The sequence below is a fragment of the Anser cygnoides genome, chromosome 8 (genome assembly GCF_040182565.1).
Source record: "Anser cygnoides isolate HZ-2024a breed goose chromosome 8, Taihu_goose_T2T_genome, whole genome shotgun sequence".
Lineage (NCBI taxonomy): Eukaryota > Metazoa > Chordata > Aves > Anseriformes > Anatidae > Anser > Anser cygnoides.
Genome location: NC_089880.1, coordinates 11,487,179 through 11,512,637, shown reverse-complemented (window position 1 = coordinate 11,512,637; position 25,459 = coordinate 11,487,179). Strand labels below are relative to the sequence as shown.

Below are 25,459 nucleotides of genomic sequence, written 5' to 3'. Positions count from 1 at the left end.
GCTCTCCAGTGATGCTGTGTGGTAGTACAAAGGAGTCCTTGAGCATCGCCTACTCCCCTCCAGACAAAGCACAGCATGTTCACGTCACTCGCCCTACGAGGGGACTCGCATCCCAGAGTGGTGTGGGGGTTTTTGTGCTTTGTGCATGGTCCGTGTGCTGGTACGGCCAAAAGACTTGCAAGGGATAGCCAGAAGACAACCTGCTTCAGCCTACAGCAGTGCTGTTTGGAGGGCTGCTTACCTGTTGGTGGATGTTGCTGATGGCCCCTGGAGACCATCCAGAGGGCCCACGGGGAAGTGCGTTGCTGCGAGTGCTGGGAGCTGGGTGAGATGAATCCACTTGTGGACGCTGGATTCTAGCTGGAAAGCAAGCACAGTGCTACCTCAGCACTGCAGGGGAACGATACAGAAGCAAAGAGGGGCAATGTTTTGAAGGGAGGTGTTGGGGAAAGGAGGGGACCACAATGTGGACAGGCCTGGAGATGTATTTCATGGACAACCCAAGAGCCCTTGAGAGAAATCAGAGTGGAGAATTTGATGTTGCAGGTGCATGTAGAACCACTTAGGTATCCAGGTCACTGTCCATGGCCAGCTGTGTTCAGCAGGGATCAGGTGCTGAGTGAACGATGCCGTTCTCTTGCTCTCCCTTCTGTGCTCAGCATTTTGAGGCAAAGAGAGGGGTGGCTTTCCTGTACGCGTGCTGAAGGTCTCCACTGCTTTCTGCACCAGACAGGGTGTTGAGGTGGGGGCAGCTCAGCAGCACCTCTGCTCCCTCCTTGACGTGCTGGAGGGCGTAGAGTGTTTTTGTAGGTAAGCAAGCAGGGCTGCCACATCTTTATAACTAGATATGTCCCTTCTGGCCAGGATAAGACGTTATAACAAAGCGAGTATTAACCGACTCGGAAATACCTGTAGTGTCCTCCACAACGATGAGAAATGGATCTGCACAGTCTGTTGGACTCGGGTTGCTGGAGGAAGAAAGGCCAGCTGTGGTGAGATGGATGCGCTCACTTTCTGCTGTCCTGTTGCATGGCATATAATTGCTTTATGGTCCTCTGTTGTTCCAGAACCGTTTTGATACCGCTGCCCAGATCAAATTTTGAGAAGAACATTTTAAAACAGATTGTAGCCTTTGGCCTGAAATTCATCACCTGTGGAAACTTTTACAAACAACCCTGACATCTGGAGAGTGGGTGGGGAAAAGCTGTGATATTGGCCAAATGAAAATTTAGATTCTTTTTCGAGTTGGTAAATGCAGTTGCTGGAACAAAGTGTCTCTTGATTTGAGTGGGAAACAACCCTGAGTTGTTCTAGTGTTGAAAGTACGGCGTTTTCAGTTTTTTCTTTGCCTTGGAAGGCCTGATTATGCTGGTGAAAGAGGAAAACTTGCCTCTAATTCCATGCCTGTAAAATGGGAAAAACACCATTCAGCACAGCTCCTGGAAAGTTTGCAGACTGTTTTGTGGTCCTGCTGGGAACAGGACAAGGAACTATCTGGAGAACAAAATAAAGGCCAGAAGTGATGAGATGCTCAATTTTCGGTGTGAGGAGAATAATCTGTGGTCAACTGCCCCTCTTATCACGGGTGATAGAATTACACTAGAGCACTGTCATGATAGATGTTAGGGTGGCTTTTTAGATGTTGAAGCCAGCTGAAGAGACAGGAGAGATCCTCTAATCGTTACACCGGCAGGTGTCTGGGTCAGGGCTTCCACTGCAGGTGGAATTTACATAATTTATTTTATCTGCTGAGGCTTTGTTCAGTGTTGGCTACGTAAAGGCAGTTCAGCACATGCTTTCTGCTGGCATGCCTTGTGCTTCCCTAGCTCTGGGCTTTTTCTGAGATGGCCCAGCACTGGGGATTTAAATGCAGTGCAAAACTTTGCAGACGTGAGGGTTTGCTTGCAAGACACGGATGCATTTCCACATCCTGTCTCGTGGATTCCCGAACAAAGATGTTTACAGGAGGGAAAAAAAAAGCGCTAATGCTGTACTAGGAGGGGGGAAAGTATAATGTATTCTTAAAATGTTTATATGTCAGCAAAATGCCTGCAAACCATTCAATAGATTAATCCTGTAGCTGGCCTAAAAGGAATGGATTTCTAGCCATAACTGAGATTGGGAAAAATTGATTTCCATGTTCTTGTTGACTGAATAAGATAAAAACAACTGCCTTGGTGCTCATTACCTGGCCAAGTATTCAGATCTCTGCTGCGGAGCTGCAGTCGGTTTGAATACTAGACCAGTGCAGCCCAAGGCCGATGAAAAGGGGCTTTGCAGGAACCAAATCTTAAACCTTTCTCCTGCTGGAAATGGGACTGGCAGCAGAGCGCAGCTGCTAAAATACCTCGTGGCTTTGTATAGATGTCTGGCCAGGTGCTCTGGTCTTTCAGCCAGAACTACCAAGGCACTTCTGATAATCAAAAATGTGAGTGGGGAAAGGTCCTGGGCTAATTTTTCTACTTCAGAGAGCTGCTGCTAGAGATGATGCATGCCTTGCCACCTGGAGTCTGGCTATTAATTCAAGCTCTTGAACAATGTCTTAAACTCTTTGGGATAACTGGGATAACTACTGCTCCTTGGCACTCAAAGCCGTCCGTCACAGTTGGATTTGGAAGAGGGAAATGGTGGTTGGCCAGCGCTGCTGGTGGAAGTCCTTACACTGTGCTTAGGTGGTATAGAGCTTGTACCATCCAGGGGACTTCTCTGAAGTTATTTCCTCTAGATATACAAATCTCACTTCAAAAAGAAGCAATTTAAGGTACGTGCTCAGGTACCTATTCAGGGAGAATATTTGCAATTTCAGTGCTAAGCAGCTCTTAACCGGGGGAATAATGAGCTCATGTCGTGTTTTGGGTTGGAAAGGCTTGTTGCTTTCCCAGCCTCTGACAAAAGTCCCCAAAAAAGATGGGAGAAAATGTGCTGGCCTGGTCTTCCCCAAGTTCTTCTGGGCTGGCTGGGCTGTCCTCTCCCACTGGGCGCTGTGTAGGAGGGCTGACTGGCCCAGGGCAGGACGTGGACAGCAGCCGGTGTCATGGTGTGAAGGAACTCCTGTACTCACACGTGCAGAGCCCTTCAGCGCAAGAGATGCCATCTAGGCAATACTTTGCGTCTTATTTGTTCACAAATGAGCAGTGAACAGGGGTTTTGCACTTATGCCTAGCGTCCAGTGCACCAGCTTTGATTGATCAGACTATAGCATGACCAGGGAGTAGGACTGTTCCGCGTGGCCTAATCAGTTTCTCATTTCTGTCTTGTTTTAAGTACAGCTGGAACTGTCTGTGAAAATCAGCCCAACCATCTCTTCAAACACTTGGGACCAAGGGCGATCTTCTAGGCTTCATTATTACACCATTTCAGGAGCCTTCCTTTCCCCTGGGGCTGGCTCTGCTCGGAGCGCTCTCATGCAGGAAGCAGGAGAGGTAAGCAATACAAACTCAATTTGAGGTCTGGCGAATCCAGACAAATGCCTCTCAGATCCCCTGTTCCTTGTGCTGTGGATTAGCCCATGTGAAATGGTAAATCCCTGTCCTAAAATTCCTCAGGCAAACTGGGATTCGTGGCAGTTTGTTGACTGACTGCAAACAGATCACTTGATAACTCTCCATATTATTGACATAACTCTAAAAATACGCTGCAAAAGTGTAAATAATAAATGTGTAGTATCTGCACTGGAGCAAGTAAACACCGCCTGATGTTGTCTGATACTTCGCTGGCAAGGTGTCCTCAGCGATGCTCCAGCAGAATAATTTTCCAAACGAGTGGCTTGCGTGACAGGTGGATGTGCTGAGCTAATGCAGCCACTGGATCCAGGAGAGGAGGTGCGTGGGGCCGGCGTGGTTTTGTGCTGGAGACGGCAGCGAGCAGAGCGCCGTGGGTCCCCTCCTGCCGGCTCGCAGCGGCTCCGCGGGGAGGTGTGAGAAAGCGCCTGGCAAGCGCGCCCCGGGCTCGCCGACACGGGTGTGTTGCTAAAAGCTTTTTTCCTGTGCGGTGGGGATATATCCGCTTCTGAGGCTGAATGACACGCTGATTAATAATTCACGCCGCCAGTATCGACTGGCGGGAGCTAATCCGAGAACACCTCAGCGAAAGCCGTTTGTGCCTTTGCCCTGGGTGAAGAAGCTGCCTTCCTGCCCAGGTGCCGGGGTCAGAAGGCTGTCTCCTGCCGGCGAGGTGGCTGCTGGTACGTAGCCAAATCCTTCCAGACCGGCAAGCCTACCGGCCAAGACTGTGCTCCTTGTTACCCAGAGCGTGCTCCGTTCTGCTGCTTTCGGGGCTGTCTCCAGGTGGCTGGAGCCCCAGGCTGCTAAAGAGCAGCTTCTGCTGCAGTTCATAACAGCTGGACTTGTGTGCCTGCTGTCCCAGAGATGCTGGGACTTGAAATCCTCCTGTGACAGGATGCTCTCTGGAGTCAAATATTGGTTGTCTGATCCTCTGCAGTCATTGTTCTGCCATATTGCTTTGTGTAGGCACTACCTACAGTCTTCCCGGGGGTTGTGAGGTAGGAGAGCAGAGGTCTTCTTTCCTTGACCATGCAGAGACAACAGAAAGTCTGAAATTTCCTTGGCGTCTGAACACTCTGGGGTTGTACAATAACAGTCTGTGATGCCTGCATTCATGGGTGGCAGACAGAACAGCGATGTGTCCAGGAATCCTTGGGAAACAGTAGAGCCCCCCTACCCAAATCTGCCTTTCCCTTCTCCTTGTCCTGGCGCAACATTGCAGTGACTTTTCCAAATAAGATGTAAAGGGAGCTGATGGGGTTTTGCAAGCATTATGCTCTGTAGCACTGTTAACAAGAACAGGGATGTTAACCTTGGATCCCTGCCCAAATTGAAATGGATATAATCTCTAAATGGCTAATACCAAAATGAAATCCACTTACAAGGGAATGTTTGTTCCTTCCTTCCCTGCAGCGCTGATGTGTTGAGCACAGAGGGGACAGCAAGCTGTGGGTGGATGAATTTTATCTTGGCTGGATGAAGCGTCTGGGTGCCACTGCCCCTGGAACAGGGTCATGCTGCCATCCAGCGCCGTGGGACAGGGCACCAGGCTGGAGGAAGGCTTCAGAGCACTGTGCTCAGAGGTGGTGTTCCTCTGCCCACCCTGGCCTGGGGAAGTGGCTGCTTGCCTGGGGGCTGTGGTTAAAAGGAGCCTAGGGGACTACACACCACGAGGAAAGGCTGTGAGCCAGGAGTTTGGGGAAGGCCACTGTCTCAGTGCAGCTTTACTTCCCCCCCTGTGCATTGAGGTTGGGTTGCTCCATCACCCAGGGGGCGTGTGGTGGCATAGTTTGGAGATGCAGAGCTGCGATTCATCGTGTCTTAGTGTCTGGGTAAAGTCTGTGCCTGTGTCAAACGCTTGTGTGGGCTGTGGTCCTGTGAAAAGGAGCCTTAGGGGTGCTGTGGCAGATGTTAGCCACTGGGCCACTGAAAGAACATGGCTTGGGGATGGCAGAGGCACAGGGCTCCTTCAGAGGCTCCTGAGAGGGTGAGCAGGATGAAGGGGCTGAGCAGCACTGGGGCACTTCGAGTGAGCCCGGATGAGGTCTCACCCCCATGGTCACACTCGGGGGAGGCAGGAGAAGTCAGGACAGCAGGCATTTCCGTGCCACAGTGCTGCCACGTGCAGCAGGCACGGGGTGGTAAGTGAGCACAGCGCCGTGCAGCTTGCGTGCGTGTGTGCGGTGCGGCAGAACAAGCTGGGCGTCTGCACCAGCACCGCAAACACTCGCTGCCGGGCTCCGGGGGCTGGCAGCGTGCCGGGGCAGTGCAGGATCTCGCCGCCGTGGCTGTCCAGCAGGACCACACCAAAGCCTGGGAAGATGCTTGCAACTTCAGCGTCTGCAAACACTTGCTCTAGCTAATGCAAATGTTGCTTCAGAGATGCTGAGAGGTTTTTTTTTTTCCCCCCTCTTAAAAAGAGCATATGTTCTCACTACTAACAAGCAGGTTTGCGAAGAGTCTATTTTTAAGATGATTACAGGGTATCAGTAGCTGTTCCAGTGTCAACTGTTGGTTTTGTTTCCTTGTCGGCAGTAAACTGTTGGCAGGTTTGTGCACCAGAGGTTTACTCCTTCCCAGCTGTAATTGCACAGCACAGAAATTATCACTTGCTCTGTGCCTGCCTCTGCTGCTTTCTCCCTCTGAGCCTGCTGTTCGCAAGCAGCTCCTCCACATGCTTTCTACCCGGCAAAGAGCTGTGTCGTGGCATCTCCTGCTGGCAAAAGGCAAGGCCTGGGTAGCTCTAACAGCAGAGACGAGAGGAGATGTGGCTTTATAATACACGTGTACTCCATGGAGGTGCATCCCACGTTGTTCCACAGGGAAGGAGCCGAGTTCCTCTAGAACCCAGCTCCTCTCCCGGTAAGCTGAGCAAAAAGGGTGTTTTTCTTTGCAGGCAGGCAGTTTTCCCCCTGTGTGTCCGTGCCTATAACCAGCCCCAGCTGGATCTTTGGGGTGGCTGCTGTCCTCGAGCTGGTGTCAGGCTGTGTGTGTACCCGGCAAATAGCTCAGTTGTTCCGTGCCCTGGATCCCCGTTTGACTGGCAGGGCAAACAGCACGGTCAGCCTCCACAAGGCTTTTCTCCACACGGCCGCAGAGAATTTGAAGTCCTCTGAAGTGCTTTTGTGAAAGAGGCTCTGAAGTCCTGCTGCTGCTGCAAAAGCTCCTTGCTGCAGGGCACCGAGCGTTAACTCGCGCCATCCCCTTCGTCCTGCTGCCACTGCTGGACCTGCAGTGACTTATGGGGGAGGAAACAAATAGGATCCTGGACTGAGAATTAAGGAAATCGCACTGTAAACGCTTGCATCCTTTCTTTTTTTTTAAGAGTCTAAATAAACCCATGATTTGTGACGGCAGTCCTGCACACAAAGAGGTGACAAGGGAGCGCAGTGGCGGTGTGAAGCATCAGCCACTGGGAGGATGGCTCAGAAGTCCCGTTCCTTACCCCGCAGGACACGTCTGGTAGGAAACGGCCACTTGGAGCACACTTGCTCCTTTTCCCTTGACACGGTGGGCGGCCATCACTGCGACAAGGGTGTGAGGCCTGCTCCCTGTCCTTGGCACACCTCTGCCTTCAGACTCAGCCTCCTCCCCCCTTGTCCCCCACGCCGAAAGTTTCCGAGTGCCACGGAAGCGATGGGAGAGAAACAATTGTTGTGTTTCCCAGGCTGACACCTCCCGCTGAGCAGCCTTCCCTGCAGGAACGGCAGTCCTCTCGCGTTACTCTGGGGACACGATGCCTCGGTGCTGATGGGACCAGACAGGATCCGTCACTGTGCTGATGTGTCTCCTCCACAAAATATCCTAAATGACACCAGTGTCTGAGAAACAAGGAACAAAGAGCAAACAAACAAAAAATATCTGCTCCGTTTGCTTCCCTCCGGTCATCTCTGTCAGCCAAATCTGGAGAGGGGACTGTGTGTGGGCTTTGGCTGAGGAAAAGGGCTTGGGTTTGGGGATTCTGCTGGGGTTGTGAAGTGGGTTGGCTTTTTTCACATGGGACCAAGCAGCCTCGCGGGCCAGAACATTGCTTTGGCTGGACTGTGTGTATGCATTGATCTGTGCTTGTTGTTAGCTTGTTGTTAGAGTACAGGATCCTCTGGTGCCATAGTGAGTCCCTTGTGGTGGGACAGAGGAGATTGGGTGTGGGGCTCAATATTTTTCATGCTACAGCATATGGCCACAGAAGAAAAGTCCTCAGAAAGACCTTGCCAAGGTCGTGTGAGTCTGTCTCTGTGCCCCAAGGCAAGATCAACTCTACCTATGTCGTTTCTGCGCTAATCTGTTTTCAAAGACCCTTAGGGATAGAGGTTATTCAACCTCTTCCTGGGCTTCTAACAAGAAAAACATAACAGGCAAGAAGTGTGGCTTCCTCCCCCCTCGATGTCTGACCTAAATCTTCCTTGCCTCAGTATTTACCCTGCCGTTGATGTTCTCTGTGAGAAAACCATTCCCTTCCTGTTCCTAGCAGCCTGTTTGAAGGTTGCTGCAGTGTCTCGCCTCGCTGCTGCTCTTGGATCAATGAAAACCCACAGGGATGGCTGTGCTCCTGTGCAACACGTCCAACAGATGCGTCACCGCTGGGCTTGCTCTTTCCAAACGTCCATTTTTGTCTCTAAACAGGGCGTCCAGAACAACAGACTTGTGATGAAAATCAGCCCTTTACAGTAAGGTCCTGAAATGTTCTTCTTTGAACAAGACTGATGGAGAACCTTGCCCAGTTGAGGACACTGACATTAAACCTTTAAGGCCTTAGCCTTTGAGAACAGCATGTCCTGTTCAGTTGGGCAAGGAGATTTCTCCCAGATGTGCCTTTCGTTTTGAAGACGGATAGCAGCATTTCCCCCTCTTTATATGGACAGCTGCTTCTATTTTCTAGCTTCAGCAGTGAAGGTGCTTTAAAGTTGGGTGGCTTAATACTCGTGAAACAGTCTAGGCTGTTCAGCTTCATGGGATTTAAGGCTGACTTTCTGGTTTTGTGTCCTGAATGTGGTAGAAAGACTCCCTTTGCTTTGCCTGGAAGCCATTTCACACTTAAACCAATCCATACTGAGAAGGTGAATTGCTGGCTTGACTCTCCCTTCGTTTAAGTTGCACCAGTTGTGAGTTGTGTGCTCTCTGACAGCCTCTTCTTGTGTGTGACAGCATTATTTTGGGACCTGCCCTGATCGCCAGGGGATTTGGGTGGCAGTACTTCGAAGTGTGATGGAAGTACCTGTTGGTGGAGAGAAGGGAGGAGAAAGGCCAAGGCGAGCTGAGGAGCCCTGCTGCAGGAATTGGCAGGGTGTTTCACTGAGGGAAGGAGACTACCAGGGACAGGACAAACAGCCTGCAAACAAACAAATTATGTCAGGATAGCTACACTAAAATCCTGCAAGGTAAAGTCTTTCTGGCCTTGTAGGCCAGCCCCGGGCAAGCCATTTTATGTGGACTTCAAAGAAGGGTTGTGAAGAACTGGCTGAGCAAAACAAAATGTATCTTAACCTGGGACATAAAACATCCAGTTCTTTAAAAGTACCCCGGTCTGAGTAGCTGAAGGCCTGGAACACAGCTTGACAAATAAATAACCTGTAGCTTTGACTAATTACGCAATAAGGCCACCGTTCCCTTCCACGGGGAGGTATGAAGCAGGTCAGAAACTACGCACACCAGTACGGTGACAGCAGAGCTTACAGTGAAAGCACTGGCTCCGGTCCCTGGGCAGCCCTGCTTAGGGAAGAAATACATCCACAGGCAGCAGTCCTCCTGCCTGCTGCTGGGACCGCTCGCCAGCGATGACATCTCAAATATGTTTTAATAACCAGCGGCTGTTAATAAGCGCTAGCTCCTCCACCGGCTTAGATGCATCTCTTTAAGTTTAAACAGGATTAGATAAGGTAGGGAGATTATTAAATACCCAAATGAACATTAAGCAGATATATTGGAGGCTTAACAACTCTGCAGCAGATTGTTAAATTGCTCTAAATATTTCCCTGCTAGTCTGGGGGTATTTAATTAAAACAACCCCTCTAGTCCTCCGTAATGTGCCTAGCAGGCCTGCGAGCCCCGCGTAGGGCGGGACCCTAATTGGCAGCGTTACCGCAAAGCTGAGCTGTGCTCGAGGACAATTAAAAAACCAAGAGCCCCCCCTCCCCACCCCACCCCAGCAACCACCCCGAGCCCCTCTAATTAGCGTGAGAAATGACGACAAAACAACTCCGAGTGTCTCCAGTGACAGGTGCACAAATAACAAGGCTGATGAAAGATTTTGCAATTAAGATTGCGCTATGAAGATTAATGGGATATTTTCATAAACTGATGTAAGATTGCCTATAACCCAGTCGCCTTCACGTAGCTCCATCTCCTTCTGCCCAACCCTTCCATAACTTTTTTTTTTCCGAGTCTTCCCCCCCTGCACAAGCTTTTCCTGGTTTGTGTGGGTTTTTGTCCCCAGCACTGTTTTCAGGTTTCTGATGTTTCTGAGCATTTTTTTTTCTCTTCCTTAGGCTGGCGTTGTCTAAATCTGCTCCGTTTAAACTTCCTGGGTGGGAGTGGAAGTGGGGCGTCCCCATGGGACATCTGTGTGGCGTTACCCCATTGCAGGTTGGAGGGTAGTGGATGACTTATTTCCAAGGTAGCTCAGCTCTGGTGCTGTTTGTGGTGTTGCTGCATTGTGCGAGAGGAACTGGGGCTTGTTGTGTTGTCTTTCTAGCTTGGTTTTCCAAGATGGTGATGTTTCTACCATTTTTCTGGGCAATTACCTCCCCGTTTATTTACTTTCTGGGTTTCTTTGGAGCCATTTGACAGTTTTCCAAGGATCGTGATCTCAGAGGGATCAAGTTCCTACTAACTGCCTGGAAATGCGTGGCTGGGTAGCAAAGGGAGACTGTTAGCACCCTGCAGGGAAGGATGTACAGCGTGCGATCGACCTTTATTGCTGCCCTGAGGATCCAGCTGTGCACGTCTGCCCCCAGCACCACGTGTGCGCATCATTTTCCGAGGTCACACTGTTGGGTACAGGCACAGGCAGCGCTTCCCCTGAGCCTACCAGGGGTCCTGGTAACCCAGATTGACTGTGGTACGAGATGTTTGATAGGAAGCATTAAACTGGCAAAGAATTACACCGAGAGCTGGACCAGACCCCCCTCCTCATGCACTATTCAGAGAGGGGGAAAGATGCACCTACTGCCCAGCCCCGCTGCTTTCCCAGAGAGGTTTGCCCGTTGCTGCTGTCATTGCTACTTCATTATTCCTAATTGCCTGTTACTCTCGATATCTCCAAGCCAGGCTATTATACAGGGAATTTACATTTTTAATCTAGTGAAAGCAGTGATTGGACACACAGCCTCCGGCCCTGGTTTTCTTCCTCGCTCAATTGCTGCGATGCACCAGGTTTGATGTCCGGCTTTGCAGACTGTCTGCGCTTGCTGGCTGCCCCCCTCTCTCTTGCTTTTCCTTCCTGACCTTGTCCTCAGCCCAGCCAGTGGCTTTGTGCCGTGACTTTCCTGCAAGACCTTGGAGGGCAGGATCTGCTTCATCACTGCTCGCTTTTTCCACTGCCACGTGTCTGTCTTATGATGTTCTAGAAGAGATGCCTGCCCAAATGTGCAGCCACTGCTTCACCCAGAGCCCTCTCACGAGCTGGACCCACAGAGCTGGGGATGTACAACCAACCCTAAACGCAGGGACTTCAGAATACTTGTACCTGGGGCTCTGAAACCAGTAGAACCACTCCCATACCGTACTGGTGGCTAACTCCGTTAGGGAAGCGTGTAAACAAGACCTTGGTGAGATTTGCTCTTTGCCTCCTGATTTAAAGGCTCTCCCTGTCTTTCCCCGTGCCCCTATTCCTAGATAAGGCACTGTAAATTCTGCTTTCCCACAGCTTGTGAGCAGTCTTTAGACGAGAGTTAGTGCAGCACCAGCTGCGTGTTTCAGCCACTTCTCTGTGTGCAGAGGGTGCTGTGAGCTCCAAAGATGCCCTTTTTATAGGGTCCATGTGAAAAAAAAATTGGTCCAGCAATAGGTGGGAGGAAGCCAGGCTGAAGGAAGAGGCGGTAATTGCTGGTGACACAGAAATGGAGCTTTTCCTGAGCATGGTCTCTGTCTGACAATGTTCCACTCACCGAAGCAAACCAGCCAAAATGAGGTCTTTCTGTCTCTTGTCCATGAGCCTTTTTGACTTGATATCTCATTGTCTCTGCTTTTCTTTTAATTGCTCAGCTGTTGTCCTATTAGTGTCATTGCTTGGCACAGCACAGGGCTTGTAGCTGAAATACTCTGGCTGTGTTATGTGGGGTGTCAGCCTGGATAAATACAGCGGCTCTTCCTGTTCTCACACATCTCCTTTCCCTCCTCTTCCCCACCATCATGATGCTGAAATCAGCAGTTAATGCTGCCAGAGACTTCGTGGGCTCCTTGCTGACTCTTCTGTCCTGCGACATCCCCTCGTGTGTCAGCTCCTGGCAGAAAGCTCGTTAGCTGGCTCCATAACGAGCCTGCGTTGGTGAGTCGAGGCTTTGTAGGGACCAGCTCCTTTGGAGCTGAGGGAAATACCCAGCCAGTTGAACGTTGCCTCTTGGGCTGACGCCGTGAGTGGTGACACCAAGGAAATGCAGGTTTAGAAGTCCCTCCACCAGGGTCCTGTCTCACCGGCTGTGCGGATCTGCAGGACTTCTGGAGGTACGACCTGGCACCTGTTGCAGCCTTTGCGTGTGTTTTTTTCCCTCTGGTTGTCCCAGTTATTGCCCTGCTGGTTCCAGCAAAACAACCCTTTGGGGGAAGTCTTAACCTTGTTAGATTCGTGCCTGGACTACCAATAACCTCTGAGTGGCTAGCGTGCTGCAGTGACCCAGAGCAGCCAGGTAGCTTGCCTTTTTCTCTCTGCTCTTGGTGTCCTGGTGATGGTGGGTGTGTAGGGCAAGGAAGGGAAGGCATCGGGGTTCAGATGTCCTGTAGGGGCTGAGCTATCCATTGCTGCTGCAGTCTGCTAGGACAGAACGTGACGTGTGTGAGGCTTTCCCTGGGGAGAAGCTTTTTGCTTTAAGTAAAAAGCTTGCCTGAAACAAAAGATGCAGTTCTGAGGGTGCCCAAATTATTCAGCAAACCCCAAAGTCTGTTCTCTTTATTGCCTGATCCAGAGCCCTACCAGGCCTCTCTCCTCATTTCCTTTGCTGGGAGTTAAGTGCACAGTCGCCAAGTGACGCCAGCGGGGGGGATGCCAGTTTTTGTCTGAAGCAACTGAGCCGTGACCTTCTGCCGAGGAGAAAATAACACTTATCCTGGAGTTTGGGGGTAAAAGGGAACTGCGTGCTTCTGAAATAAAGATGGCTGAGCGCGCTGGGCTGAGCAAAATGCTCTTCCTTGGGGTTTGTTTCTTGGCAATGCAACTGCTGCTCTGGGTTTGTATTGTGTATCTTGTAGGGGAAGGCATGAGGTTCCTGGGGGACTCCCATCGCAGCCCTTCACTCCTGTTTCTAAGCCTTGTGTTTGTAATGATCTATGGCACTGCCAAGTCCACTGCTGCAGACCTCTTCCTGTGTCTCCCAGGTGCTCCCCAGGATGGTAGAGGCTTTGTGCTACCACTGAACATCTCTTTAGGCTTTGGTCAGGCTCCCCTGACCGTCTGTGCCTGGACAGTACATCTCTTCCACGTCTGGTCTGTTGTCTGCCCTGCTGTGTGTGCACAGCTCCACGCTTTGTCTCACCAGTGCTCCTTGTCATCATGGACTACGAAGCCCTCTGCTCCATGGCTGTCCCCGCTCCTGTGCCTCGTGTCCCTGCTGAACTGTACCTCTTTCTCCTTCCTTCTCAGGCCGAGGTTGCTCAGGTTGCTCATCTCACAAGGAGAGCACCACGGGGAGGAAGAGGGCTCAGCATGTGACCGGACTTCGCAGCCAACTCTGCACCACAAGGTAGGAAATGGCTCTTGCCAAAAGCTGCACTAAAATGCTTTCCTGTGTCCTGGAAGAAGCACAGATGGTGCCAAACTGAGGCTGCCAAGGAGCAAGTCCTGTTGTCCTCGTCACCTGTGGTTCTGCTGTGACCTCTGTGACCGGCTCCCCCTTTCTCTTAGAGAGCTTAGAGGAATGTGTGGTTGTGCCTCCCTGCTCTGTAGAGAGGTGGGGGCTGTCCAAACAGACACGTGCAGACCCAAAAGGCTCCCGTTCTGTCGGGGGATGCAGCAGTACAGCCTCAGGGATCCCTTCTGCATGTACAGCCTGGATGAGACAGGTCCTGAGGAGCAAGCAGGACGTGGTCCTGCCAGGAAAGATGCTTTGAAACAAGCAAACACGTGGGCGGGGTGATGATTTGTGTTGTAGGGCAGATTTAATTCCTGGTATTTTATAACCTGGGAGCCTGACTTGTACAGATGTGTTTTTACTATCCCCTCCCATCCTAATAGCTATTTTATAAATATTATTACGAAGAAGTCTTGGTGGTAATGCTAAAGTAAAGCTGGGCTTTGTTTTATCTGAATAGTGCTTGCTTCCAGCTTGGGATAAGGGCTGTAACACCATAGAAAGAAGCTGAGCCGGAACAAAAGGAAATCTATTCATTAACTTAAATCGTAGTAATTTTAGCATGACCCAAGAGGAGCCTGGTGAATCTAACCCTCTATTTTCCCACATCCATCCTAGCAAGTGCCTTTCTTTCTAGCTGAGGTTTGAGAGCTGACTCACTTCTAGACTAGAGTGAAATCTGGGGTGGATTTTTCTTCTATAAGATTAAAGTCAACGCTGTTACAACAATTGCAGTGGAAAGAAAAATGATTGTCATTGTCGATTTTGATGTGTAAAGGCTGAATTTAAGCTGTCCACTTACCAGTTGCCTAGTTATCAGATTTATTTTTGTTACGCTTAGTTACAGATCTCTGTAGTTTGCTGCCGCCCGGGACTCCCTGGGTGGGAGTCAATGCTCGATCCCTCATAACGTTACCGACTGTCTTCTAGGGACACGGCCTTGGGTTTTGTGGTGAAGATGAGAGGTCAAACCAGGTTTCCTGAGACTTGCAGGAAGAGAGGTGCAAATGGCTGTTCAGGGGCAGACTGGGGGGACCTGCTAATGCTAAGTCAGGTTAAGAAGTCCTGGCTCCTGGCCTCTCGTGCTGTGAGCAGCCTTTCTAAGCGACCCTGGCCCTTTTCACCACCAAGGGTCAAAGGCAGAGCTCAACTTCCCTTGGCAGGTTTTTCTTGTTGTAGGGTTGTGTTGTTTTTTTCCTAATTTGCAGAAGCAGCCACAGATTTAAGAGGTGAGTGGATAGAAGGAACAACTCGGAAGGAGAGAAGGGGGATCTCTGGGGGCAGAGGAGTGGGGCAGAGGGATGCAGGAGGTGACAGGTCTCTCTGCTTTTTGCCTGCTTTCTTTATCTCAGTCTCCCAGTCTGTAAAATGGGGGTAAGGAGGTTGATTACTTATGTAAGAGCTACTGGCATGCAATATTTTGTAAAGGCTCTGAAAAACCTTCTGGATGGCGAAGCACAATGGGAGCACAGACAGCCTCATCACTCAGACAGCAAACTCCTACGTGTGAAAACGTGAGCTGGGAGTTTGACGTATCTGCTACCCAAATGCTAGCAGGTGATGAGCAGATGGGGCCGCCGGGCGCTTGTCTGAGGTCTGTCTGAGCAGAAGGCAGAGGGGGAGTGGGGATCCGAGCGCCGGGGCTTTTTTTTTTTGTGTGTTGTCGATAGCTGACACGTGGTTCTCGCCAAACATGTAAAAATAGAAGCCGTTGGCTTCCGTGGGGCCATGGCACGGCGCTGCTTTATCTGGGCGTTTAGATGTCACGCTCGCCTGGTTATTTATAGGCAGCAGGCAAACCCTGGGAGGAGGACGGGAGATGCAAAACGTGGGAAGCCTTTCTTGTGGTGGTCTTGGGCCACGGCGGTGCCTGCTGGGCTGCGAGGAGCAGGGCAGGGCAGCTCTCCCCTCTCACTGCTGACTAAGGAGCGCTGATTTAAGCCGTTCTCCAAACGAGCAGAGCGGGAAGCTCTGCCCCAGGGCTTCTCCTAATGATGCCTCCGTCGATTCTGCAAGGACCAATGTTGGGAGGGGGAAATCAGACTTCAGAGGGGCTCACTGTTACAGTTTCACGATAACTGCTCGTTTGGCTTCCTTTGGTTGTTCCCTTGCTGCAGATCCATAAACCCCCTGCAAAACTCGTCAGGGAGAGGGGGCGATTTAGCGGGTCAGGCATTCCTCTGCTGAGGGCTGTGTCGTGGTGGTGGTGGTGGCCCGAGTGGCGTGCGAATTAGCTTGCTTTGTATTGCCAGGGTTTGCTGTGCCTGGTGGGACTGAGGCTCGTGGGTAGCTTGAGCACGGGGATGGCTCCCATTACCCTCCAAGGTGTCCTGAGCCTTTGCTCACAGTGAAAATGCATTGCAGAAATTTCTTTCTGACCCATGTGTGTGACCTGCCTTGGAGACCATGTGGATGTAAACACGGGGAGGGAGACGGGGAGGTGCTGAAGGAGTGTACGAAGAGCTCTGCAAAGGATGCTTTGGGTTTAGGGAGTGGGATTCTGCTTTTCTTTGGGCGAGCTGGTAGAGCAGTGCATGTACCAGAAGGTTATGTCTCGCTGCAGTTTGGAGTCCTTTATCTGATGGCTTCTTTCTGCACCTACGTGGTTCCAGTCTTCTTTCACTGTGCAACCTCCCGTACATTTATTCTTGAAGTCCCAGCTACGTGTCCCAACACGGTCCTTGTGATGGTAGGGAACTGGGTATCGAGAGGAATGGCCTTGAAACATCCAGCCCCAAAATGAGGTCTCCACCACAGTTTATTCTCTTTTCCTGAGGCCTCGGAGCTGTGCATGTGCCCGAGCTTTTGCTCCTCTGCCCCAGAGCATCCTCAGGAGGAGCTGGTGGCATGCAAGGAGCCAAAACAGATGGGCTGTGCTCACAAATCCACCCTTGAGTTTGCTGGGAGGCAAACAGTGAGGTATGGGTGGCTGGGGGGATTATCCCCCTCTAGACTGCCCCGGGGGCATCGACACCCTCCCTTTCCATCCCCGCAGCAGCAAGCCGTGGCACTTTGTGAGCTGGGGGCAAATAGGTGCCTGCTGGTAGCGTGCCAGAGGGGCCAGCACACCTGGCGGTGGCTGGAGAAGGAGGCGAGTGATTACAGCTGAAGAGGTTGTATACTGCTGTAATCCCGAACAGCAACATTATGATTCATCATTCCTGATGTAATGTCATCTGTTTAATAAAGCTGTAATTCACCCTGTGCTCGCTTTTAATGGGGCTATTTAAGTAATGGCGTTGGGTTTTCTCCTTCCCAACCTCCCCCCACACCCATACTAAGTAGGGCTTGGACGGAGCACTTGAAAAGAGCTATTGGAGTTGAAGACTTTTTTTTATATTTACAATATCTTTCAGGTCGTAGCTGAATGGGGCATTATTTATGTCAAATCACTACTTTCCCTGAAATATGGGGAGAAGGAAAGCCAACAGCTGGATATGGTAATGAGTAAATAAACCATGTGTCTCTTTAATGATAGGGACATGAATTTGTGCCGCATGGGGAAATGGCCGGTGATAAGATGTCTGACTGGAGCTGACCACAGAGCAAGGGCACCCCAAAATTTATGTTACCAGAGAGCTCCCTTGGCAGCTTGCTGGGAAGAACGATGCTCTGATGTTTCAGGGGTGGAATGGAGCTGGGTTCAGGGTTGGCTTTGCCGTCTGTTCCCTGCGGGGTGTGGGCCACGTGCAGACACAGCAGCACTTGCTACGTCTGGCTCGGAGGTACAGGGGGATACTTCCCATGAAAACTGGGATCCTGAAGCTGTGGTTTCTGTGGATGTCTCAAACTCAAGTCCGGGGAGGGTTGCTTAAAAGCAAAATCCAAAGGGGTCGTTTTGGAAAGAAGAGGTGGCAATGGGAGTGTCTGTGTCCCCAGCCCAGAGGGAGAAGGTGTAATTCATTGTTCTTGTGGCATGACTTTTTTTTCAGGGTTATATTTTATGTGTGGAGGAAAGCAGGCCTGGGAACGTGAATTTTGGAATGCAAGTGTCTGACCATCTACAAGTGCCAGCAGGTTTTGGTGCCTTTGCTGGTGCACAATGGCAGGAGGCTGTGGGAGTTCTCGTGGCTGAGGATCCCTCTGGCTGCGTGCTGGACAGACACAGGGCAGAGGGGCCCTGTGTCAGAGCGGATCCACCATGGGGTGAACGTTGAGACACAGCCACGTGGGCCTGTTTCTCTTGAAGCCCCTTATGCCTGGCTCTCCACGCCTGTGAAAGGAAGAGGATTTGCCAGTCTGGATGGATAGCTTCTAATGTAGTAGTCTCTTCTTGATGGTGGCCAAGAGCAGATGCTTTGGGAGCGGGAAGGACCAATCCTTCCCCATGTGTCCACCTGGCTTTTAGCAGCTCTTGAAGCAGGAACTTCCCGAAATAAAGGAGTCTCTTAATGTCACAAAGAGACTTGACTTCCTGCATGAGAATCATTTAACCTTTTGAAATTCATTTGTATGTATTCACCGTGCATTTGGTTTATTGGAAAAAAAGTCATCCCTGCCCTCTGCTATAGTCCGTCTGAAACTTGTTATGGCTTCTCCTAATAGGCTTTGATAGTTGAAGCTGTTAAAAATTGCACCGTGCCACCCGTAGGCTGCTTAGTTGCGAGGCACACACAAAGGCCAAAAGTGCTTTGTTGAGAACATGCTGTTTTGTCCAGGCTCTTATTTTGCCCATTTCAGCGAGTGAGGTCACTGGATTTTAAAAAGTCACAAAATAAAAATAACGAAAAACCCCCACAGTTCTTGTGGCTGGCTGCAGTTTGTATTTCTCCCCAGACTTTGGACATAAACAATAGGGAGCTTCCAGCTATCTCTCCTCTTATCGCACCAGGAGTAAGAAAGGAAACAATTAAGGAAACTTGGAGAGGGGAAAAAAAAGGAGCCCTAAAATACTCCATGCTTAAAGCAGTTTCTACTTTTGTCCCATCCGGTGGCAATGAATCACGGTGGGATTAGGAGGCGGCCAGGAAAGGCGAGGGAGGGAAGGGGGGTCCTGTCTCGGGAGCACGGTGGCACGTCGCCTGGGGCCACCGGGCTTCTTGCAGGCTCCTCCACGGGCTGGGCGTCCCGTGCGGCTCCGGCGGGGGCTGCATCCTGTTTGCACCGTGGGATCTGGTGCTACGGGGGCCTGAAAGGAAGGTCGGGGGCGTGTGAGGACACTTGGCCTACCTCAGCCAGGCCGCGGAGGTGAAAGGATGCCCGGTGAGGGACGGGTTAGGGGTGCGCTACGGCTGGGGACGGCGCGTCTGGGGCAGGGCCTGGCTCTGCCCTTCCCTTCCTTCCTTGTGCTGGTCCTCACCTGCAGGATGGGAATCGTGGCTGTCATTCCCCTTTTGGAGGACTTTAGGTCTGAAGCACTCGACGGCTAAGCCCTTGGTAGGGGTTGGCTGTTGCCACTTTCCCTGTGGACATCCAGGACACCTGCGCTCATGTCAGAGGCCACCCAGCTCCACTCGCGGTCTTGGTTTGGGTTGGCCTTCCTCCTTTTAAGCCCGTGTAAGCAGCTGCTAAGGCTGAATGCCTTTTGTGCGGTGAGGGGAAATTGTTTCTGCCTGCTTTTTATGTCCGCACTGTCACCCGAGGAGCCCTCGCAGTGAGCTACCAGGCTTGTGCTCCCATGGCTTCGAGCACGTTCCAGGTGGGAACTGGAACCGGAATGTCTCTCCTAAAGCAAATACCAAAAATCACATCTCGTGAATGCTGCCGGGAACGTGAAATCTGTGGGTAAATCATAACGTCGTCCGCGAGGTCAGCGGAGAAGGATAAACCTGCCACTTACAGATGTTCAAGGCAATAAAAAGGGCCCGTAAAGACAAGCCCCTTGTTGCCAGGCAGGCCCAGGAGTGCGGCATTGCTGTGTGCCGGGGGCCTCCCGCCTTCCCGGGAGGCTGGAAGGGGTTAAGGCTGGAGCCGAGCGCTCGGCTTGCTCTGTATTATGTCCAGGTGGCATGACGTGTGAACAGACGAAAGATAAAAATCGCAGCGGATAAAATCACAGAGGAAATGGCTCTGTCTGAGCCCGGATCACGACGCCTTGCGCTGACCCCGCAACCTGAGCTCCATCAGTCAAGTTGTCCTTCCCTTGACTTCTCACCCCATGCTCTGCTGCTGCCGCTGCTCCATAAAGAAGGAGGCTGGTGGGAGGAGGGGAGAGGCGGCTCAGCCTGATGACTAAGAAGGGCTGAGGACACGGGTCAAGTTCTTTCTGCCGGAGTCTGGAAGAGAAAGCTGAGTGCTCTACCAGACCCCGGTATAAAACCATCTTCCCCAAAAAAGGAGCGACGAGGAACCGGGAGGCGAGCAGCCGTCCTCCTGCCTGGGCTGGAGGTGGGGATGGTGGAGCAGAGCCAGGCTGCCCAGCTGGTGGCACGGAGCAGCAGCAAGGTTTTGGAGCCGTAAGGTCCATGGCTCGTCTTTTTGCTGCTCTGCCTTTCAGTCCATCCCAGCCTGCAGCCTGGAGGTGAGGGCCGGACCACCTGCCCTCGTGCAAGGACGTCCCTGTGCCCTCCGTGCACGGTCACCCATGAGAAACCAAAGCCCTCGAAGACGTTCTCAGCTCTTCACCGTGAGCATCTCTGGGGGGAATGAAAATCCTCATTCTCCTTGTTTATCCGGGACAGGTGGCATCGGTGACAGAAATAAAGCGTGCCACCGCCCCGGAGCCAGGCACCACAGCTGGGGGAAGAGGCGCGCTCGGAGCTGGATCGCGCCGCGCTCTCAGAGCAGCGATGTTTGCTGCAAGGGCTGGAGGACGCTGGAATTTGCTCCCTCTGCCTGATCCAAAAGAGCCTAATGCTGGGGAAGGCCTTCTGGGCTCGCTGCAGAAGACATCTGTTTTACGGGGTTTGTAGGACTGGGCTCAGCTCAGCCTTCCCAGAACTGGGAAGGGCTGGGGAGAGGTTCCCAGCGGTAGCTGGCAGAGTTCCCCCGCCGTAATTATCTCCTGCAGTCCTGGGATTCGAGAGCGTTACCAATGACACTCGGCTAGGGCAGTAAGATGCGGAAGGGAATTTTTAGGTGGTTGGGCTGTAAGCTGCTCCACACATTTAAAATATATATGAAAGATGGGATTTGCCCTCTAGATCCCTGTATATTTTAGTTTAGCTTAACTCAGCCTTTTTTGATTGGAATTTATGCACCAAAATAACCAGGCTTGTTTAGAGCTGGCACCCCTGAGCTGCAGGTGGGCTCTGTTTTTCGAGAGGTGCGTGGAGGTGCAGGGTACTGCTGTTTTCTCTACTGGGCACAGAGCTATGGCAGATATGTGCTCGGGTGTCAGCAGATAGGGGCACTGAGAAAGCTCAGTCGAATGGGGAGTGTGATTGTGGTTGGGTTAAGCACCTTCTGAGTTAGTCACCTGGTCTGTGTGCATAGGAGGCCGGTGGGCACCGATGAGCTAATGCTGCAAAGTTGATGTATGCCGTGTAAACCCATCCCTGGGGCAGCTGTGCCTGTGGTCATTCCTGGGGCTCATGGTGGAAGGGGAAGGCTTTTATAAAGCCCTGTCCCCCCTGGAGCATTACTCCCCTGAGACCTGAGGGCGGTTGACCATCGCCTGCTTTATCACTGCTAGCTTGGAAGGGCGTACAGTGACAATGACAGGTGAGCACCCTCAGACTCAGGCTTGACCTGGTAAAAGGAGGATGCACGGGTCCTTTAAAAACTGATTTAGGCTTAGGGAATTTCAGGGAGGATGCCTCTCCTCGCTGTAAGGAAGGTCAGGGTGTGGTGAACAGATTCTACTGGCGAGCAAAGGTGTGTGTTGGTTAGAAAGCAAGCTATTGTGCCGTTTGACAGCACGAGTAGCAAGAGCAAGTGAGCTTGGAAAATGCAAGCAGTGGTTGAGAAGACTGACGACCAGCTCCACGTCCTGACCCCGAGGGAGCTGGCAGGGAGCGCTAACCCAGGAGCACACGCTCTGGCAGGGGCCAGAGATGGACCTAACTTTTGGAGCATGACGCTTGGCTGTGCACTGCTCTACGCGGATCGGGCAGCTGCATTTTGGGCTCCTGGCAGGCTCTGTAGATCATCTCCCGCTCAGTGAGCAGATGGGGAAGCCTGTCTGCACGTGTGTCTGCTCCTGGAGAGGCTGGAGAGCATCACCACTTCTCCTCCCCGGGGAAGGCAGCTCCGTGGCACGACCTCCCACCTGGGGAAATGAGATCAGCAAATGACTCCTAAGTAGCGTGTCCATCACTGTCAAATTGACCATGGATGTCAAGCGTGAATCGGCTGTCCCCGCAGCGCGGCCGTGGCCAGCCCCTTAGCTGGCTGAGTCAAGCTGTGCTGACTCCCCGTGATAGCATTTTAATGTGAGGGATGACAGAGGCCTCCCAGTTAATGTGCGCGGAGAGGTGACAGTTTTGAATGTCAGCCAAAGTGGAAGGCCTGCCTGGAATTTTGCGGGGAGGGACGAGGACGGGCATGAAATTAGCACAGGCAAACGCCGCTGCCGGCGTCCTGATGGTGCTGATGCCTTGTGCTCCCGAGAGCAGCCACCTGAGTGGGTCCCTCCACTTTGACCTCGAAGGATGACCCACCGTGTACCACCCAGCTCTTCCCAGGAGTTTCTTCAAGGTCTGCAAGGAAGGACTCAAGCCTGGAGCTCATCGTTGCCCTCTTTGGAGGATGCCTGGGAGGTGGAAACGCTGATAGAAGCCCCGTGCTCCTCTGGGCCTCGCGGACAATAGGAGGTGGAGATAAGATCGGAGCTGAGCTGGTGTTTGCCTGCCGTTATGAAGAGTAATCGCTGGGCGTATGGAGATGAGGCCTGGCTCTCAGGAGCTTGGCTAGCTGCCTGAACAGCCCCATGGAGTCCCCCAAGGAAGGCACTCCTGGTGATTAAAATCTGATGGTGAAGAGCATCCGTGTAATTCCTAAACAGCTTGCTCGCGAGATGGAGCAAAAGTCCCCTGATGCTCATTGTGCGGATGAGGAAATAGCCACTCCAGATCAGCCCAGCCCCAGCGAGCGTGTGGTCCTGTCCCCCTCCTCGGGCCAGGCAGCTCGCCTTGCCTTGCCTCAGTTCCCCTCCCCTCGATGGAAGAAAAATCATGTTTCTTCATGGAGAAACGTTGGGAGAATAAATGGCTCCGGGGCTGCGAAGTGCCCGAAGCCTGCAGGTGGGAGGCAGTCCTAAAAGGAGCCGAAAGCAGTGACAAGATACTGAACGCGGCCAGGAGCGAGGCTGGATTTATTAAAGAAAAAATGAGGGAGACGTCTGTGGTCAGCTTGATAAATCGTCTCCCCCTCAAAGCTGTATTTCTGTGTTATTGTTCGCCTGCAATGGGATCTTGACAAACTCTCCTCGGGCTCGGGGGCTAATTGCTGAGTTCACGAAGTTGCAGCTCTTCCGTGCTGTCGTCTGAGCTGGGGCTGGGCTGAGCCAGCTGTGGGCCAGAAACCAGGAACGGGACTTTTTGGAAATGCAACACAGGGTGTGAGCAGTATAATCTAGATGAGCCCAAATCCCTTTGAAGGGTAGTTGTGCTTGCTGGTATCCTTCAAAAGAAGGAGAGGAACTTATTTCTGTTTGGGTGCCTTATGAGATACCATCTTTAGTGTCCAAAAGATCTGTCAGAAACCTGGTACTGAGTGGCCGGGAAGGTTAGGGAGCAAGATGCTCTGCCTCCCCTACCTGTAAGGTGCATTTGTGTCCCTGCTGCAAAAGCACAGGGCAGGGAAAAAGGCTGGTTGGTTCAGCTTTGGTATCTGTTCCAGCAAGGCCACGATCCAGGGACTCTTGTGTCCTTTTGTGGCCCTCAGTGTGCACACTTTGACCCATTCCTGGCTGTTGGCATGTCCTGGAGACTTCAGGAGCACTAACCTGATCCCTGCGTCACTGGGACGGCACCGCAGGCCAGGCTGAGGCAGCATTAGCACAACGGGCAGCAAATGGTGGCTGTCCTTATTTCAAGGGGTTCACCTCTAGCTCCTGCAGGTATGGGGACACGGAGATGATGAAGGCTTTGCCCACCTCTTGCTTGAACGCAGTCACAATTGGCTTTTGCCACTGTATATTGAGAGTTGCGGGATAGCCACAAAACACTGCAGATTTTATATAAAAACAGCCCCAAATTCCTCACAGGTGTGTTGAATTTCCATTACATGTTTAAAAAAAACAGTCCAAAGGAAAACCAAAAATCAGCTGTGCCCCACCCAGTTCTCACCACCCTGGAGGTTTAGGTTAGCGCTGGCTGTTTCTCTGACCATGGGAAGTCAGGCTGATTTGAGGTGGATGCAGAAATAAAATGGTATCAGTGCTGAGTGAGAAAAGCCTGCTTAAAATAAGGGCACGAATATATCTAAAATGGATTTCAAATTTCCGATTTCAATAATGCTGCCTTTAGATGACTGGGCTTTTAAGTGGAGAAATCCTGGGCTTTGTTCAGCTCTTTTTTTTTCCTCAGCAGCGCTTTGACCTCTGGGTCTCTCCTGGGTTTGACCTTAGCTCTTTTCCAGTGAGACAGCCTTGGAGGAATGCTGCTATTTGCAGGCTCTTAATCCTGATACGTCAAATGCCAGGCTTGCATATACTGAATTACTGACCCGTGTTGTCCAAGCCCCTGCTTGTCTGCGCTGCTCTTGGCTTCGTGCCTCTGTCTCCAGTAGTGCCGCAGGACACCGGTAAGCTCGGCTCTCTGGGAGGACGTGGGGTTTGGCCATCTCCTCTGGACCCAGCACCCAGGCAGCTTTCTTTGCTGGTCCAATCTCACTCGGTGGTGGCATGGGAAGGACCACAGGGAGGCTCTGACCCACGTGAAGCCCATCAAGGTCCACCAAGAGGGTGCCTCTCATCAGCTCGTGGCTTTTGTTAGAGGGCGACTTTCCAGCAGTCCCCACCGCCACACAGAGTCCCGGTTTTCCTTCCCATCAGCTCATTTTGCACCCAATTCGGAGTCAGTGTGAGCTCCTGAAGTACGTGGGAGAAAACCTACATAGACCGAGCTCCTGCTTGCTGCCGTGCCTGCTGCCTCCTCCACCAAAACCTGGGACCCGAGAGCGTTTGTGCCCCTCGAGCTGGGGCTGAGCGCTAACGCAGAGGAGAGATGTGTGCGGTCGTTTATCCTCCTCATCGACAGATGGGATCCGACAGCTTCTTCCCTTATGCAGTCACAGACTCCACAGCTTGCATCTTTTCCCCTTTTCTGCCAGGAATAACTTTGGGGGAGGGAGGGCTTTAAAAAATGTTTCATTAATGCTTCTGGAAGTGTTTGGTGTGTGAAATACAAGAGCTATTTACAGTAACTTCTTCAGTGAACCTTGCAAAACAGGAATAATTTTGCAGCGTGCAAATTTCGCAGCCTTTTACTGTTCGGATTTTATTTTTATTTTTTTGATGGCTTCTATGTTTTAAAGTTATGGCCTCGGGCTTTAGAAACCCGGTGTCTTTTTGGGCCAGGTGAATTATGAGTCAGCCTTGAACTCCCTTTGTAGCCCTGAGTATTAATGTGTCCGTGCTGCAGAGGGTTAGGGACATAACCGGCGGGTTCAGCAGGGAGCAAAGAGGGGACTCGAGGTCTCCAAGCGTTTAAAGCGGGCCACTATATTCTTGCCCTGCTAGACAGATGGGAGACAGTGAGGCCCGTGGACCTTGGAGAAATTAATGGGGCCCTCTGCAAAAACACCCTGCTTGGGGATGAAATGCTCGCCGTGCGCTGTAGGGCTGCTCTCATTTGTATCAGCCCCTCAGCCTTAAAGTTGTTGCCTCCTGCCCTCATCCCAATTTTCTGTGCTGGGAGAGGGGTGGCTGGGGGAGCCCTTCCTGCACGGGGTTGGCTTGGCCGTGCAGCTGCCCCCTCTTCTCTCTGCTGCTCCTTAACTTACTTGAGTTACCTGCAGACCCTGAGCTTCTGGAAAAATGTATTTGTTAATGTTGCAGCCCTTCTTCTCCCCAGCATCCCGAGACTCCTTCCTACCTCCCCAGGCAACCCTGCTGGCTTTGGGGTTGGATTT

The 25,459-nt window shown here is 51.8% G+C and overlaps 1 protein-coding gene across 3 annotated transcripts in view; it reads left to right on the top strand.

Annotated features, from left to right (window-relative positions):
* The window catches only part of LOC106047788 (uncharacterized), a 136,513-nt gene that overhangs the window by 48,445 nt on the left and 62,609 nt on the right, over positions 1-25,459 (top strand). For all 3 annotated transcript variants that reach the window (XR_010833126.1, XM_067001327.1, XM_067001326.1), the window contains 3 exons: positions 3,270-3,422; positions 13,297-13,396; positions 14,435-14,558. The gene's annotated coding sequence lies outside the window, so the exon portion shown is untranslated. The remainder of the gene's footprint in view (positions 1-3,269; positions 3,423-13,296; positions 13,397-14,434; positions 14,559-25,459) is intronic.